Genomic DNA, 16,470 nt, shown 5'->3' with positions numbered 1-16,470 from the left:
GTGGAAGGAGATGGTAGGATTAGCTGACAGGGATGTGGGGACAATGGGCACCATGTCAGTGACTTCCAGCTCAAAGCTGTGTCACAGGATCTCAGAGTCAAGAAGCCACCAGTTCAGCCAATGCTCTCAATCTCCTCAACTTATTTCAAGTCAGTCACCAGGCAGGATCAAAGTGTATCTTGTAGCTGGCTGCCTCCACAGTTTGGTGGAAAATTAAGAACAGGGAAAATGGGTGATATGGGAGCTTCTAGAAGCTGGAGGCAGCTCATAGAGCCAGCAAAAGAATGTAGGCCTTGGAGCAAGAGAGAACTGAGTTCAAATCCTGGCTCGGCTCCCAACTCACTGAAATTTCAGGTACGCCACTCCCCTGTCTGAGCCTCAGTTTGCCCATCCAGAAAATGGGAAAGGCAGCTATCACATGGTCCCTGGAAAGTGAGAGAACCAAGGACATGTAGGTAAAGTGAAGGGTTGAAATAGGGTTGAAATATGTGAGTCAGATGGGAATGAGAGGGGCACCCCGGGCAAGGAGAGATGGGAGGGGTGAGAGAAACCCTACCTTGTCCTAGATATCCATAAGCAGGACCGAGAATTCCAGGATGTATGGTTGGGGTTACTGAGGTTTCAGGTGGTGATGAAGAAATTTAGCTGGTTCTCTTCCTGACTAAGCTCTGGGAAACCTGGCCTGGGGCCACTGAGAGGAAGACAGGAGGAGGCTCTCAGCACAGAGAGGATCACTGCCTGATGTCAGCATCAAGCAAAACCTGGCTCACATCCTGGGGGCTGTGGGGGCTTCCCCCATGGAAAGTAAACCAGTGAGGAGAAAAGCTGGACTTTTACAGAGATTCTTCTGAGCTGAGCTTTTCTACCTATGCTTATACTGTTCCCATCTCCTAAAATGCTCTTTCACCATCTCCTCATTTTGGAAAACTCCTAATCATGCTTCTGGAGCCCAGTGAGATGGCACTTCAGCGGAGCAGGGGCACACCTCTCTTTTTAGTCTCATGTCCTAGTGGCTAGCACAGTGCCAGGCAGCACACAGTGACTCGAGCACCAGCCCATAGTGTCCACGGCATTATGAATGAGATGAGGTACATTCACATGGACTACTGAGTCCCATGAAGGAAATGGAATGGCACAACCACTCTCTCTAGGGGAGAGAGCCTCTGAGTGCCTCAGCCACTCTCTCAAGAAGAGAGCACCCCAACAGGCTTTGGGGTTCAATGTGACAGGCATTTACTGGGTTCAATTTGCACAGGAAGAAAACTCATCAATCTTTGTCAGACAGAAATGATTACACAATAGATAACATTCAAAGAACTCTGAAGGCTTATTTTGAGTCAGGGTCAGAGAGCCAAAGGGCCATAAAACTTTGGGGAACAAACTCACTTCCTGCTTGGTCCCTTATTATTTAAATGGACGTTATTAGCAAAAATGGAGGCTTCAGAGGATTTTATGCATTCTTTCTTAGGCCTGATCAACCTAGGAAACCCGCCCTTTCCAGCACAGGGCAGCACCCACCACCAGCATTGTTTCAGGCTTAAGGCAGTTTTCAGGCTTAAGTCAGGTAGGGGAAGTAAGGCAGCCAGGAGATTAGGAGACTTCTTACAGACAGAATGAGGACTCAGGCTATGTCAAAGCTGATGGACGAGGGTCCATCACTTCCTTTATCTGTAGCCCCCAAGTCCTTTTCTGGCTCCCCCCATGACTGTGCCTGTTTTAGGTGGTTCCCCACTTTGGAAATCTTACCTGTCATTGGTTAACCGATCAAGCATTGGGGTCCAGGCAGGGTGAAGTAAAAGGAGCAGAGGCAGCACACCTGCCAGGGAGATAAGCTTTGTCTCCTTAGTGGCTTATGGTCCAAAGGTCACACACTAAGCCTAAGGCATGGGGGGGGGCAGCGGTTACAGTTCCTGGAACCTAGCAGGGCAGTTCCCAACACACAATGCCCCTTTCCTGGAAGCCCTCCTTTATATTCCCTGCCTCTGTACACCTTGACACTCCACTAACATCAGTGTCTCTGCTGTGTTGTGTCTCTGAGTAGTCTGTGGTTCGTTTGAATGTGAGTTTTTCAGAGATCAAACCTGCCCTCTATCCCCATGCCCAGCATGTGGCTTTGGACAGAATGTCTATGAGTATGTGCTTGTTGAATGACTGCATGGAATTTGCCCCAAATCCCCAAACACGAGGGGCTGAGACATTCATCTTTCATTTGTTAACTCCTTTACTTGTTTGTTGGATACCACAATGCTCCAAGATACTACAACTGAACAATGCCACACTGGACAACCCTAACTGTGTAGAGTTGGATAAGTAAAAAATTGCAGTAAAGTGTCTCTAAGGGTTGATCTGTTGTCCATCTAGAAGCTGTGGGTGTGTGGTTCAGGGTTTCTCCTCTTCAGACCCACTAACATGTGGGGCTGTATCGTTTCGGTGGTGGAGTCTATTGTGCATTGGAAGATTAGCAGTGTCTCTGGTTTCTCCTTACTAGATGCCACGAGCAACCTCCCACTGTTGTGGCAATTAAAGATGTCACCTACTCTGTAGCTCAGTTGGTTCAAGTGTCTTCCCCTAACCAAAGGGTTGCAGGTTCATTTTCTAGTCAGGGCACATACCTAGGTTGCGGGTTCGATCCCCAGTCCAAACATGGGCATGTGTGGCCCTCGGTCTGAATGCCTACAATCCCAAGTATGGGCAAGGATCCCCAGTCTGGGTGCACACTGGAAGCAACCAATCAATCAATTCTTCTCTCTCACATGGATATTTCTCTCTCTCCCTTCTTCTCTCTCTAAAAGCAATGGGTAAAAAATGTCCTTGGGTGAGGATTTAAATAAATAAATAAATAAATAACAGACAAACATGTCTTCAGATATTGCCAAGTGCCTTCTGGGGGGGGGTAGGGTAGAATTGTCCTTGGGTAAAACTCACTGGTATAGAGAAACCTCACATAGAGCAACCCCTATCCCAAGAGATCCCATGTGTTTGTAATTTTGGTTTAGAATTAAATAAAATTCATTACCATAATTTGGCCAAAGTAGTTCATACTACTTAACTGAAATAACAGAAGAGACCCTCCCCACAGAGGTTTAGGGAAGATGTCTTGCAACCAGAACCAGGAATGACTTCTTTGAAAGAAAATAAAATAGAACAAAGACAAGTAATAATTGCTATACATCTAAGTTCAGCATGAACACCCACAAAAATGATGTCACTGACAATAATTCACGGGTCCAGGGATCGAGGGTGGAAACGGGAGTGGCAGCACTCATTGTTCCCCTGTGACCCCTAGTGACCCCCGGTAGCTTCCTGGCTGCACATCCGGGTGAATTTCTGCTCTGCTGCTCTAGTGGCTTGAATTCCTGATGGATTCGGGCTTTGAAAGTCACTGAACTAAAAGTTAAGACTGCCCCCGGCCACTTTAGTTCCCTCATGCCTTTAAATCATCTGCCAAAAAATAAAATTTGTGAACTGGCTAAGATGATGGAGGTACGAGTCACCTGCTCTGAGCAGCGTGTATTATTCCTTGGGGATAAACTGAGAACACTAGGTGTGGTTACCTTGGAGGACTGTGGCAGTCAAAAGACACACACCGCACGCAAGCACAGGTCTGGTGTGGGACTTGAATCCTGAGTGCATCACACGGCCATTACAATCGCCGCCTCAGACACACCTCCTCATGCCTCGGTCTACGAAAGACCGTCTGGACTCTAGAGAGCAGGAAACAGACTCAGTGTTCCCGCGCTACTACACCCAGGCTCCCGGGGTCCAAGCAAGTCATCCCTGGAGAAATTCAGACAAAGTGTTTACTCAACTTGTGCTTCCCTCAGCCAAGAACTTCCCTTAGATCCCCTGACCACCACCTGAGTCTGCACAGAAATACCCCAGTTCTTATGCTGGCATCTCCACAGTGCTGGCTTTTATAGCCATATCCCCCGCCAGAGGCAGGTAGTTACACACACCAGCTACGAAAAAAACACAGTTGTAAAAACATGGATTTGTTGTATTCTTTTTCCTGTTATGAATAAGTCTGAGTGCATTGTGTGTGTGTGTGTGTGTGTGTGTGTAGATAGAGATGCAGATATATTTACATCAAAGTTAAGAAAGAAAGGCTGGTGAGATAGACACTTGCAGCAAATGTGGCCCCTTGCAGAATGGCGATCATGCATTCTTCTATTGAAAGACCAAGGTTACCACACATGGTCCTTCCCGTCTCCGAGTGGTTCCCATGGGAACTATGAAAGGTTGCACTGGGCTGGGTCTGCTCTCAGAGGTCTCACAGTGCTGCAGGAGAAACGCTTCAGACACCAGTGCCTTCCTCCTGGCCCTGGATGAGCCCTGGGACCTGGCGCTTCTCTTTCTCTTTGGAGAAAAAAAAGGTATAGCCATACCTGTCTTCTTTTTAGCAATTGCTTTTCTGGATAGCTGTGCCCTGTCCATAAGGGCCGGCCACCGGTAACCAGTATTTATACTCAGCTTCTACTGTCCCAGAAAGGCCTCACTGGCAGAGTCCAGGTGGTTATGAGTCTGAGCAACAGCTGCACCCCTCAGAAAGGAGGGGACCATTCAGAAGTGTCAGACAACTCATCTGACTCTCACTCTTACAGGGTGTTTCCAGGGCTGAGGTTCAAAATGCCAGTTGGTGACACTGAACTCCTAATGATGGTGGGGCGGGGCGGGGGGTGGCGGTGCGAGGACTGGGGGTGAGTTCAGTACTGTGACTGTGTACCACCCAGATTGGAAGCATTTCTGTATATTGATTGGTAACACTGTGTCCATGAATGCCCATGTATCATCAGTTTGGAGTTGTTTTCCTGGTCAACCCATGCCTCTCTCATGACTCACATTTCAAAGCTTTGAACAGCAAGGTTCACACTCCCATAGCATAACCACAGCACAAGACTGAGAAAGAACACGGCCGTCCCAGGGTCTGCAGGCTCCATGGGCCAGGCCTGTGGCTCCTTGAGAATGAGTCAGTGACAGTGTGGCTGTGTATGTCAAGTGATGATTGTCTGAGACCACGGAGCTCAGAGCCACAGAAGCCAGAAGTCACTGGGGCAGCAAGGGAGAGGTGCAGGGTCATTCACTAGCCAGAATTTTAGTCTGTGATCCATCAGAGCCCAGTCAGGAGGGAGGAGCCACATAGCATGTGACCTCCAGGGAATTTCCTCCTTAAAGGGCATTGTGGTCCTAGCTGGTGTGACTCAGTTGATTGAGCACTGGCTTGTGAACCAAAGGGTCTCTGGTTTGATTCTCAGTCAGGGCACATGCCTGGGTTGTGGGCCAGGTCCCCAGAGAGGGGCACACAAGAGGCAACCACACTTCGATGTTTCTTTCCCTCTCTCCTTCCCTTCACCTCTGCCTAAAAATAAATCAATAAAATTTTTTTAAAAAGACCGTTGTATGAGGAAATCCATGGAGACTGGAAATTCTAGTTCACAGGCAGTTCATATCTATGAAATGAGGCCCAGTCGCAGCCTTAAAGCTGCATCACAAACCTTGTCCCTGAACAGGAATGCATAGGGAAAGAAACTCCAAGTCCAGGGACAAGAATCCTAGGACTTCAATCCAGGCAATTATGGATGGCTGAGCCCAGAAAAAAGGCCTAAGGATGAAGATGAGCCTGCCTTCCTCAGCCCTGTTCATGACCTGTCTCTGGCCTTGTTTTACCAACACGAAGGTTTCATCTTTTCATAGCGTCCCACTCAGTGCTGGTGTAATTCACAGACTGAACCAGAAACACCACACATTCCTAATATCTGGTGAAAAGACCTCAGCACGGAAGGCAGAACATGTTCCCTCTGCCTCAAACACTGCAGAAAGGCAGCCACTGTCCTAGGGCAAGACACGGTCCTGGCGAGTGCTATTGGAAAACACCCACGTGTCAGGGTTGTTGCTTTGCCTGTGAAAGGGCCTCCTGCCTCTAGGTCACGGGAGTTCTGATGGGGCTGTTCTGGCCCCTGGCCCAGGGAAATAACACAGAAGCAAAACTGTCCTCTGGTTTGGAATTGCCTTGCCTGGTTTCAGTAGCTGTAACTGCCTCCCCCCACCCCCCAAATGGCTAAGGCTGAGTGAACAACCTTCAGACCATAAGCCACTAAGGAGACAAAGCTTATCTCCCTGGCAGAAGCGCCACTTCTGCTCCTTTTACTCCAACCTTGCCTGGTTGGAGGGTTAGCCAATGACCGTTAAGATTCCCAAAGTGGGGAACCACCTAAAACAGGCACAATCATGGGGGGCCCCAGGGAAGGACTTGGGGGCTACAGATAAAGGGAGTGATGGACCCTCGCCCATCAGCTTTGACATAGCCTGAGTCCTCATTCTGTCTGTAAGAAGTCTCCTAATCTCCTGGCTGCCTTACTTCCCCTACCTGACTTAAGCCTGAAAACTGCCTTAAGCCTGAAACAATGCTGGTGGTGGGTGCTGCCCTGTGCTGGAAAGGGCGGGTTTCCTAGGTTGATCAGGCCTAAGAAAGAATGCATAAAATCCTCTGAAGCCTCCATTTTTGCTAATAACGTCCATTTAAATAATAAGGGACCAAGCAGGAAGTGAGTTTGTTCCCCAAAGTTTTATGGCCCTTTGGCTCTCTGACCCTGACTCAAAATAAGCCCTCAGAGTTCTTTGAATGTTATCTATTGTGTAATCATTTCTGTCTGACAAAGATTGATGAGTTTTCTTCCTGTGCAAATTGAACCCAATAAAAGCCTGTCAAGGCAAGAGCTAGGGTGCTCTCCTCTTGAGAGAGTGTCTGTGCTGTCCCTTTTCCTCCACAGGACTTGGTAGCCCGTGTGAATGTACCTCGTCTCATTCATAACGCCGAGGACATTGCAGGCCAGTGTCCGAGTCATCGTCTGAGTGAGGAGAACTTGAGGGTGTCCTTCAGGAACAAGGAAGGGGGGCTGGCCCTTCACCCAAATATAAGATGTGATCTCACAATGTTTCTTAATTCAAGAAGTGTGAGGTCCTCCCTGTCATCGAAATGGACATAAAGTGAAAGAACCACACCACCACTCCCAGGCTGTAAGAGAAACAGAACTGTGATATAATATTCTATTCTAACATTGACTGTTCACAATAAAAAATTACGTGTGGAGTAGACACATTTCGGAGTTGAGGGGGTAGTTCTCTGCCTCATGCCTTCACAGGACTCTAAAGGAGCTGGCAGTGTTCTTTGTCTCACCACATAGCATAAGAGGGCCCAGTGCTACCCAAGGATCCCAGCTGTTTGTCCCCGTATCTGACAAAGGAGCCACCCTTAAGGAGGTCTCATGATTATCATCTGCCACAGGAGACAGGCTCACTCTCCAGAACCTGACGTCTCAACAGAAGAGTCTGGTTATTCGGGGAGGGGGTGGGGAGGGGAGGTCCTACCCCACTGCACTCAGTGACCAGGCAATGTGCTGACCACTCTGTCCATGAACAGCTTTGATGAACACTTGCATCTTGCTGGCCCAATGGTTTGGGATCTCCAGCTGGACAAACAGGTCATAGCTATAGGACAAGGGGGTGCCTGTGAGCTCCTAGGAGCCCCATATAAGGTGTCTGTGGTAGCACCTGCCAAAAACTGGAGTCCCGGTGCCCCAAGAATCACCATGCAGCAAGGCCTGGAACTGACCAGAAAGCCATGGCCTCAGGCTCCCTGCCATCACTCAGCTCCTCCCACCTCACCTCTCATCCTCACTGAGCAGCTCCAAGGCCTAGAATCAGGTTCCAAACGGCTCCAGAAACTTTGTGTTATCTTAAAGTGCAAGCTCCTGGACAAGCTGAATTTCCATCACTACTTTCATCTTCTGAAACAAAGGGAAGGACAGGATGCAGTCAGGGTCTGGGTGGGGGATGCCCCGGGGTACTTTAGGGGTGAGGAGTGGGGCAGGGGGCCCGTCATAGGTCTTTGCTCACACACAAACCCTCCAACCCTCTGTCCCTGCAATTCCATTCAGGCCCTGCCCATTCTCACAGTTGGATATGAGTAGCACCTCCTCCAGGAAGTTTTCTTTGATGTCATCTCCTTCTCCACCTACCAATTTCATGAGTTTTCCTGCTCTGTGTATCAAAATTTAAGACCTCAGGGATGGGGACTGAGAGGTCCTCCCAGGTGGGTCTCTGACTTCCACACTCTTGCCTGAAGCAGTAGGGGCACAGCTGCTTGTCTCACTCCTTTTCTAGAACTTCTTCACTTATCTCTGAAAGACAGACAGCCAAAATCCATCAAAAGCACCCCAAAATCCATCAAAAGCACCCCATTTAGCTTGTCACTAGCCCTCATCCCCGCCTCTTTTTCTGTTGCATTACCTCCAGTACCCACCAGGGGGCGGGCACACTCAGGAACAGGACATGGACCTGGGCCAGTCTGTAGGTTCTAGAGAAGGAGGGGCAGGGAGACTCAAGCCCGTGTCCTAGGCTTCTCTGATGACAGACAGAGACTGAGGCTGAGGTTTGCCCAGTACTGAGAGCTCAGAGCTCACTGTGGGGCCTTTTTCTTCCAAATAGTATCCTAATCCTTCACCCTCACCTGGAGACTCACTCATCTTCTGAAAATGGTCCATCACAGTGTCCAGCAGCTGCAGGTAAGTGAGGAAGGAAGACGGCACTCTGTTCCATCAGGGTGGGTGGTGATGAGTCTGACTCTCAAGGGCCCCCATGGACCTTCTTCTGTAAACACTGATCCTCGGCCTTCTGCCCCCACCCCCACTCCAGGGCCCCCAGAAGGGCCCACCTAGGACCCTTAGTAGCCTTTTCTTAATTTATTCTTCTCTTCCCCTCCAGGATACCACAACCCCATCCCCGTTATCCCCATAGCCAGCTCTAAACCAATCCCAGGTTAAGTCACCCTGCTCTCCAGGCCCACATCCATCCAGCACCCAGTTCTTCCAGGCCACCTCCTAGTAACTTCCACACAGCCCTTCCAGGATCCTTAGCCCCAGGGGTTGGGCTGGAGGAGGGAGGCCCCGCTCTTGGAAGGGGGCTTGCAGCAGGGAGGGAGGAGCCCCTCTCCTTTTCTCTGGGGCCCTTTCCCCACAGTCACCCTTTTATTTAAAAAGCAAATTGCTTTTACTTAAGTAGCTGGAAGGTCCCAGCACCTAGACAAGGGTTTTCACTGGTTCCCCTGAGCCCAGAGGTCTCATGGGGCTGGGCAGGGGGCACTCATGTTGTCACATGGGGCCTCCGTTCCCATTTCTATGCAGCAGATCTGCTTTAACTAGTGTTGGTTTCAGAAGGACAGAGTTTTCTTGATGCAAATGGAAGACTTGAAAATCTTCAGTTTGGCTCAGCTCAGGGTCTGACATTCAATGAAAGTGATTCCTGAAGGAAAACCACTGACTTAAAAGTCCCAGGGAGAACCAGAAACCCCACCAACCAGGCCAGGCCCTGTCCCCAGCCTGTTGCTCCCCAGGAGGTCCCAGCTGACTGAAGGGCAATGCTAGTCACACAGGACATCCTGGTCAATTCTGGAACTCTGATGGAGAGTGACCTACACACCAGGACACTCGTCCCCGCATCTTCTTCAGACAGTGAACTGAAGGGCTTTGCAGACAAGACACAACAACACATAAGGAGGAGGAGGAATCGCAAGGACTCAGCTGAGTGGTGAGAACTAGAGCACGCTGCTTCCTGTGGTTTCTGTCCCCTCATCTACTCCTCCTGTCCTGGATGAAACAGAGAGCCCAGAGAGGGCACACCTGGAACCCGACCAGTAACACTCCCAGGAGGGGGAATTTTAGCTCAACCCAAGGAAGGAGCCAGGTAGGAAGTGAGCCTCTCACCACTGGACTGGGAGTCAAGGTCAGTGTGGCCCTGGCAGGAAGGGCCTTGGGACTGTGCAGGGGTCAGACCTCAGATATCGATTCTGAGAGGGGAGAAAGATGTGTAGGTTCTGTGGCTCCAGAGAAGGATCCCCTGGGTTTCCCATGGTGTACCTGTGACAGCTCAATCCAGAGCTCCCCTGCCCTAGCCCCTTCCTATGCCATCATGCTCAGGTCCCCAAGGAGGGTAGTGATGACACAATTGGCCACACTGTTGAAGTGGGAGAAAGTGGGAAAAGTGGGAGAAAGCACGGATGAATAGAACAGGCATTTGTTGCCCCTGGCAATGAATGTTGGTCCCTTGGGAACAGATGGAGCCCTGGCAGCAGTGGGGCACCACCTCCCTGAACAGATCCTGGGGAGGACAGGCAGTGTTTGCCAGCCCTGCAACCCAGCTCCTGTCACAGTCCCCCACAGTTCCAGACAGAGTCACTGAACAGAGCTGGAACTCCTGAAGCTGAGCATGTGACCTGAGCTTTCTGAGTCCCTGGGGTTTTTTCCTCTTCCACTGAGGGTGCCCAGCACAGAATGACACAGTGCTCAAAACTGGCCAGGAAGTGGTGTTTGCACCAGCCTAGCCTCACTTCCTCCAGGCAACTGCTCATCCTCAGTGGCATCTTCCCCCCAATGTGATCACCACCCTTGTCCAACTCCCCATTCAGATGTACATTTCCTTCTGGCAGATACAACTAAAGGCTTTGGTTGTCTGTCTCCCATGTGGACAAGTACACATAAGGGGCCTAATAAGTGCTCAGGCTGTTGACATCTCCTGAGTAAACAGGTGAGATACCCAAGAACCAGGCAGCACCATAGTAGGCCGCCCTCCCTCACCAGCAAGCGGGGCCTCACCCACCTTCCATCTGTTCCACCCCATTGATCTGCTCAACCCTCTGCCTTGCAAGTCCTCTGAGTGTCCAGCTTGCTACCCCCATGTGGACACTAAGGGTTTGAGGGTTAAGAAATTTGCTCCAGTCACACAGTAAGTAAGTGACGGAACTGGAATTTTGCTGAGATAGTGGATTCCAGGTCAGGGAGTGCACGTCTGGGACAGCTGATGTCAGAACAAACACCAGCCCCACCTGCCCTAAGAGGCTCACTACACACATCAGAGTCAAGTACTCAGCCATCCTATGGGCAGATGGAGGTGATGCTGGCTCCAGCCCTAGCACATGTGGTAGAATTAGAACTGGAGCTGGCTCTATCCCATGGACTGGCCCTTGCCATGGCACTGGAGCTGGTGTCGACTGTGCCTGACTTTCCCTGGCCTTACCAAAGTCAGGAAAGATGCTACTGCCTTTAAAGGAATTCCAGGCCATGACCCCACCCCAGATTATCATCCCAGGCTACAGCCCTCTTACCTTCTGGCTCTGCCTCAATGAGCACTAGATGCTGAAGGCAGACATGGAGCATGTGGCCATGACCCAGCAGGCCTGATTGAAGGGAGGGGATTGGTAGACAAGTCAAGTTCGGCCTCCAACAGGGAAAGTACATGGGGCTGGCCAACAACCTGCACCTGGTGCAGCCAGGTTCACACCATAGAAAGCATGGCACTGGGGCTGGGGGCGGGGCATCCATTGGGCAGTAGATTCATAGGCCTGGCCTTTCCTTGTACACCACTTTCCCACAGCACTCTCGTCTGTGTCTGGGCCTCTGTGCACCCCCTTGCCATCCAGGGGACAGCACCACACCAGCCCCAGCCCCTGTGGGTCTGTCCTGGCAGTGACAGGCCTGGCTATGAAGCAGTTTAACCCAGAGACTGTGAGTTTTGTCTTCCTACCGACAGCTTTATCCTAAAAAGCCATGGCACAGCCCACCCTGACCTTCCATACACCTGGGTTTCAGGCCTGAGGACTGCTCCTCCTGTTCTGGACCAGGGGTGGGTGTGGACAGGAACACACAGATGAAGATGGGGTTTTGTTGGGGATGGGTTTCTAGGGACCAAATCAACCCAGCATCCCTCTGCTTCCCACAGGGCCTGGGCCCCTAACTACTGTTCTCTTTGACTCATGGAAGCCTCTAGACCTAAGCACCCTCCCCGACCCCCACTGAGGTAATTAACATGTGTGAGACACAGGGTTCTTTCAGGCCCACACTACCCATAGCCCTATACTCTCACTACCCCATTCTGTAGAGACAGGAGGCCCTTTTTCTGGAGCTAAAAATCACTCACTTTTGTATGTGATCCTGAAATTCATCATCCTGATCAGTACCTGTGTAGATGGTCCAGAAACAGAGAAGGTCATGAGTGAATCATTTGTGACATATGGGGACAGGACGTATAAATGATGTCTCGTGTGACTGTCTGACTTTCTAACTACAACTGAGGCCCAGGGATTGTATCTTCTTCCTTTACTGAGTTTTGCCAATTGTCTCAGGAAGTGCCTGCATGTAGCAGGCATTTCCTATATTGTTGAATAAATGAACTCCAACCAGAACTGCCCCAGATATCTGGTGTACCTGCTGCCCCTCTGCTGCTCTTAAAGATCCCTCATCTAGACACACTAAGGACAAGGAAAAGGACTAACTTGATAGTCAACTTTTTAAAAGATTTTATTTATTTATTTTTAGGGAGAAGGAAGGGGAGGGAGAAAGAAATGGAGGGAAATATCAATGTTGGTTCCTTCTTGTGCACCCTCTACAGGGCACCTTGCCTGCAACCCAGGTGTGTGCCCTGTGTGGGAATCGAATCAGCCACCCTTTGGTTCAGAGGCTGGATCTCAACCCGCTGAACCACACCAGCCAGGACAGAACCTCAAAATTTTCGATGGGTTGCTTCCCATGTGCTTTTCCAAATTCATAATGGCCACAGGCCAGTGAGGAGAAGGGCAGAGGCCTTTCATGGAGAAGAAACAATTGAGAAAGACAAAGAACCACAGTATGTTCAGCAGCACATCCTGCAGGACCAGGCATCAGGTCAGCACCTGCCATGGCTGATCCCACTAGCACCACAAAACCCCAGAAGGTTTCACCTCTGGCACCCACTTCTCAGAGGAGAAAAAAAAGCTCAGGATGGGGGCAATATTCCCAAGACACACAGCTGGCAGTGGGCAGTCACCTAGTGCCGAGAAGGGAACTGGTTCTTACCAAGTCATGAGCTGGTTTAGGATCTTTTGAGTAGTATTGAATATTGACAGGTGGAATGGAGGTAGTCATGTAGGTGATGGTTCTACACAGGAAAACTGGTACCATGGGCACTACTAGAGGAATCTGTATCACCTGCCTGGAGGTCTTGCAAGGTGCAGGCCTCATCCAGGGGCATGCTGTCATCCTTCTCACACTGGGTGGGACAAGGAGAAACATAATGTCAGTGGCATCACCATGAACCCACGAGAGGACTGAGGTCTGTAGTTCACCCAGGAACTCTTAGCCCCTCAGGGACATGTGCAGAAAAGCAAGAGTACCCAAGCTGAACGAGATGCTAGGCTCTCAAAGCACAATTTGAATCGAAGAGGTGGAAGAGGTTATACAATTACTTCCTCAAGGCATTTTGTTGGCTGAAGAACAGCATTTCTTGTCAGTATTAACAGCATTTCCCCAGTGAGTCCTCAACAAATGCCCCCCATTACACAGATAAGATAACAGAAGCTTATCAAATGGTTGATATCAACTATTTTGGATTGGTTGAAATCAAATCAACCATGAGATACCAAATGGAAGCTGCATGATTGAAGCTTGCTCTGACTCTGACAAGGAGGGAAAGTTTTGGGGGAACCCATCCCTCCCCAGATTAGAGAGAGTGTATAGGGCAGACACACTCTGTAAGATTTCAAATAAAGACACTGATTATTCTTCCTTTTACATTAAAGGGAGTTTTGAAACCCTCATTCCAGAGATCCCAGATTCAGCAGAGGGGTAGGTGCCTGGAGATTCCAGGGACAGGGATAGCTCCTCCCAGGGAAAGGATCTGTGTCTAGACAGAACCTATGTTACATTCATCATTATGGCATGGATTACAACTCCAATAAACAGGTTGAATTTCAAAAATTCCATTTACTATAGCGACGAAGAATAAATAAAGTACCTAGGAATAAATAAAACCAAGGATGTAAAAGACCTGTACTTGGAAGACTAGAGAACACTGAAGAAATTGAGGAAGACACAAATAAATGGCAGCATATACCATGTTCATGGATTACAAGATTTAATATCATTTAAATGTGTATACTACCCAAAGCAATCTATTGATTCAATGCAATTCATTAAAATACTAAAGGCATATTTCACAGATCTAGAACAAATATTCCAAAAATGGATATGGAACAAAAAAAGACCCTGAATGTCCTCAGCAATCCTGACAAAGAAAAGAAAAAAGAAAGTTGGAGGGATCACAATTCCTGATATGAAACTATACTACAAGGTCACTGTAATTAGGAAAGTCTGGTGCTGGCATAAGGACAGACACACAGATCAATGGAACAGAAGAGAGAATTCAGAAACAAACCCATGTCTCTACAGTTAGTTAATATTTAACAAAAGGGGCAGGAGCATACAATGGAGTAAAAACAGACTCTCAATGGACTCTCAATTAATGGTGTTGGGAGATCTGGACAGCTACATACAAAAAAATGAAACTCAATCACCAACCTACACCATGCACAAAAATAAACTCAAAATGGATAAAGGACTTAAATATAAGTTGTGATACCATAAAAGTCCTAGCAGAAAACAGAGGCAGTAAAATTTCAGACATTCCACGTAGCAATATTTTTGCCAATATATCTCCTAGGACAAGAGAAATAAAGGAAAAAGTAAACAAACAGGACTACATCAGATTAAAAGCTTCTGCAGGACTAAAGATCCCATCGTCCAAATGAAAACAGAACCAACTATATGAGAGAAAATATTTGCCAATGATATGTTGAACAAGGGTTTACTCTCCAAAAGATATAAAGAACTCCTATGACTCAACACCAGGAAGACAAACAACCCAACTAAAAAATGGACAAAGGACCTGAACCGACACTCCTCTGAGGAGGAGATACAGATGACCCATAGACATATGAAAAAATGCTCAACATCACTAACCATCAGAAAGATGCACATTAAAACCACATTGAGATATCAACTCACATTTGTCAGAATAGCCATCATTAATAAACCAACAAACAACAAGTGCTGGCAACTATGTGAAGAAAAGGGAACTCTTGTGCACTGTTGGTGAGAATGCAGACAGGTGCAGCCACTGTAGAAAACAGTACAGAATTTCCTCAAAAGACTAAAAATAGAACTGCCTTTTGACCCAGCAATTCCATTGCTGGGAATCTACCCTAAGAATCCCAAATCACCAATATTTTTATGATTATGTTTATTTATTTTTAGAGACAGAGGAAGGGAAGGTGAAAGAGAGGGAGAGAAACATCAATGTGTGGTTACCTCTCACCCACCCCCTACTGAGGACCTGGCCTGAAACCCAGGCATGTGCCCTAACTTGGAATAGAACCAGTAACTCTGATTCCCAGGCCAGCATTCAATCCACTGAGCTACACCAGCTAGGATGCCAATCACCAATTCAAAAGGACTTAAGCATCTTTATGTTCATAGCAGCATAATTTACAAGAGCCAACTGCTGGAAACTGCCTAAGTGCCCATCAGTAAATGAGTGCATTAAAAAACTGTGATACACAATGGAATATTATACAGCAGAAAGAAAGAACTCCTATGTTCTGTGAGAGCAGAGATGGAAATGGAGAATATTATGCTAAGTGAAATAAGCCAGTTGGTGAAAAGACAAACACCATATGATCTCACCTATAAGAGGAAACTAATGAACAAAATAAACTAACAAGCAAAATAGAATCAGAGACATGGAAACACGGAACACAATGACAGCAACCAGAGGGTAGGGAGCAGGAGGATAATGGTGAAAAGAAGGGGTATTAGTCAAAGAACATGTATGAATGACCCATGGACAACTGTGCAGGGTGACTCTGTGAGCAGGGGCAGAAGAAGGCAAAGGAGAGAAACTGGACCAATTGTTATATAATAGCAATAAAATTTTTCAATAAATTGAATTTCTGCCCTGGCTGGTGTGGCTCAGTGCTTGGAACATAGTTCTGCAACTGAAAGGTAGCAGGTTCAGTTCCTGGTCAGGAATTAGTTTCTGACTTTAGAGTTCACTCCCCAATCTAGGTGCATGTGATGCTCGGTTCAGCACATGTGGAAGGCAACCAATTGGTAATTCTTTCTCACATTGATGTTTCTGATGTTTCTCTCTCTCTTCCTCTCCTCTTTCCTCTCTCTCTAAAACCAGTGGAAAAAATGTCCTTGGGTGAGCCAAAAAAAGGTTGAATTTCTTGCGTTCTATAAATTTTTGTGTCAGTGCACTAGATCTATTTGTGTTTATTTTTTAATGTGTTTGTTCAAAAATTTGAAATCACATATGGTGCATTGTTGTTTTTATTGGGCTTGACTGGATAAAGCATAGACTAGCTAAGCCCACAAAAGTGGACAGGGATTAATTCCCAAGGCAGAGGAAGCTCTGCCACCCCTCAAGAGGCTGCTATGTACCCCACCCCAACCACATAGCACATGCACACACACCCTCATACTGTATTAACTAACCTTATTGTGGTTATCATTCCACAATATACAGGTATATCAAGTCATCGCATTGCACAGCTTAAACTTACACACTGTTTCATGTTGGTTATATCTACATAAATCTTGGCCAAGG

This window comes from Sturnira hondurensis, unplaced genomic scaffold, assembly GCF_014824575.4.
Source record: "Sturnira hondurensis isolate 20B ecotype Veracruz unplaced genomic scaffold, ASM1482457v3 Scaffold0025050, whole genome shotgun sequence".
In the NCBI taxonomy this organism is placed as follows: domain Eukaryota; kingdom Metazoa; phylum Chordata; class Mammalia; order Chiroptera; family Phyllostomidae; genus Sturnira; species Sturnira hondurensis.
The sequence above is the reverse complement of the archived record's forward strand: the minus strand, read 5'-3'. Positions refer to the sequence as shown.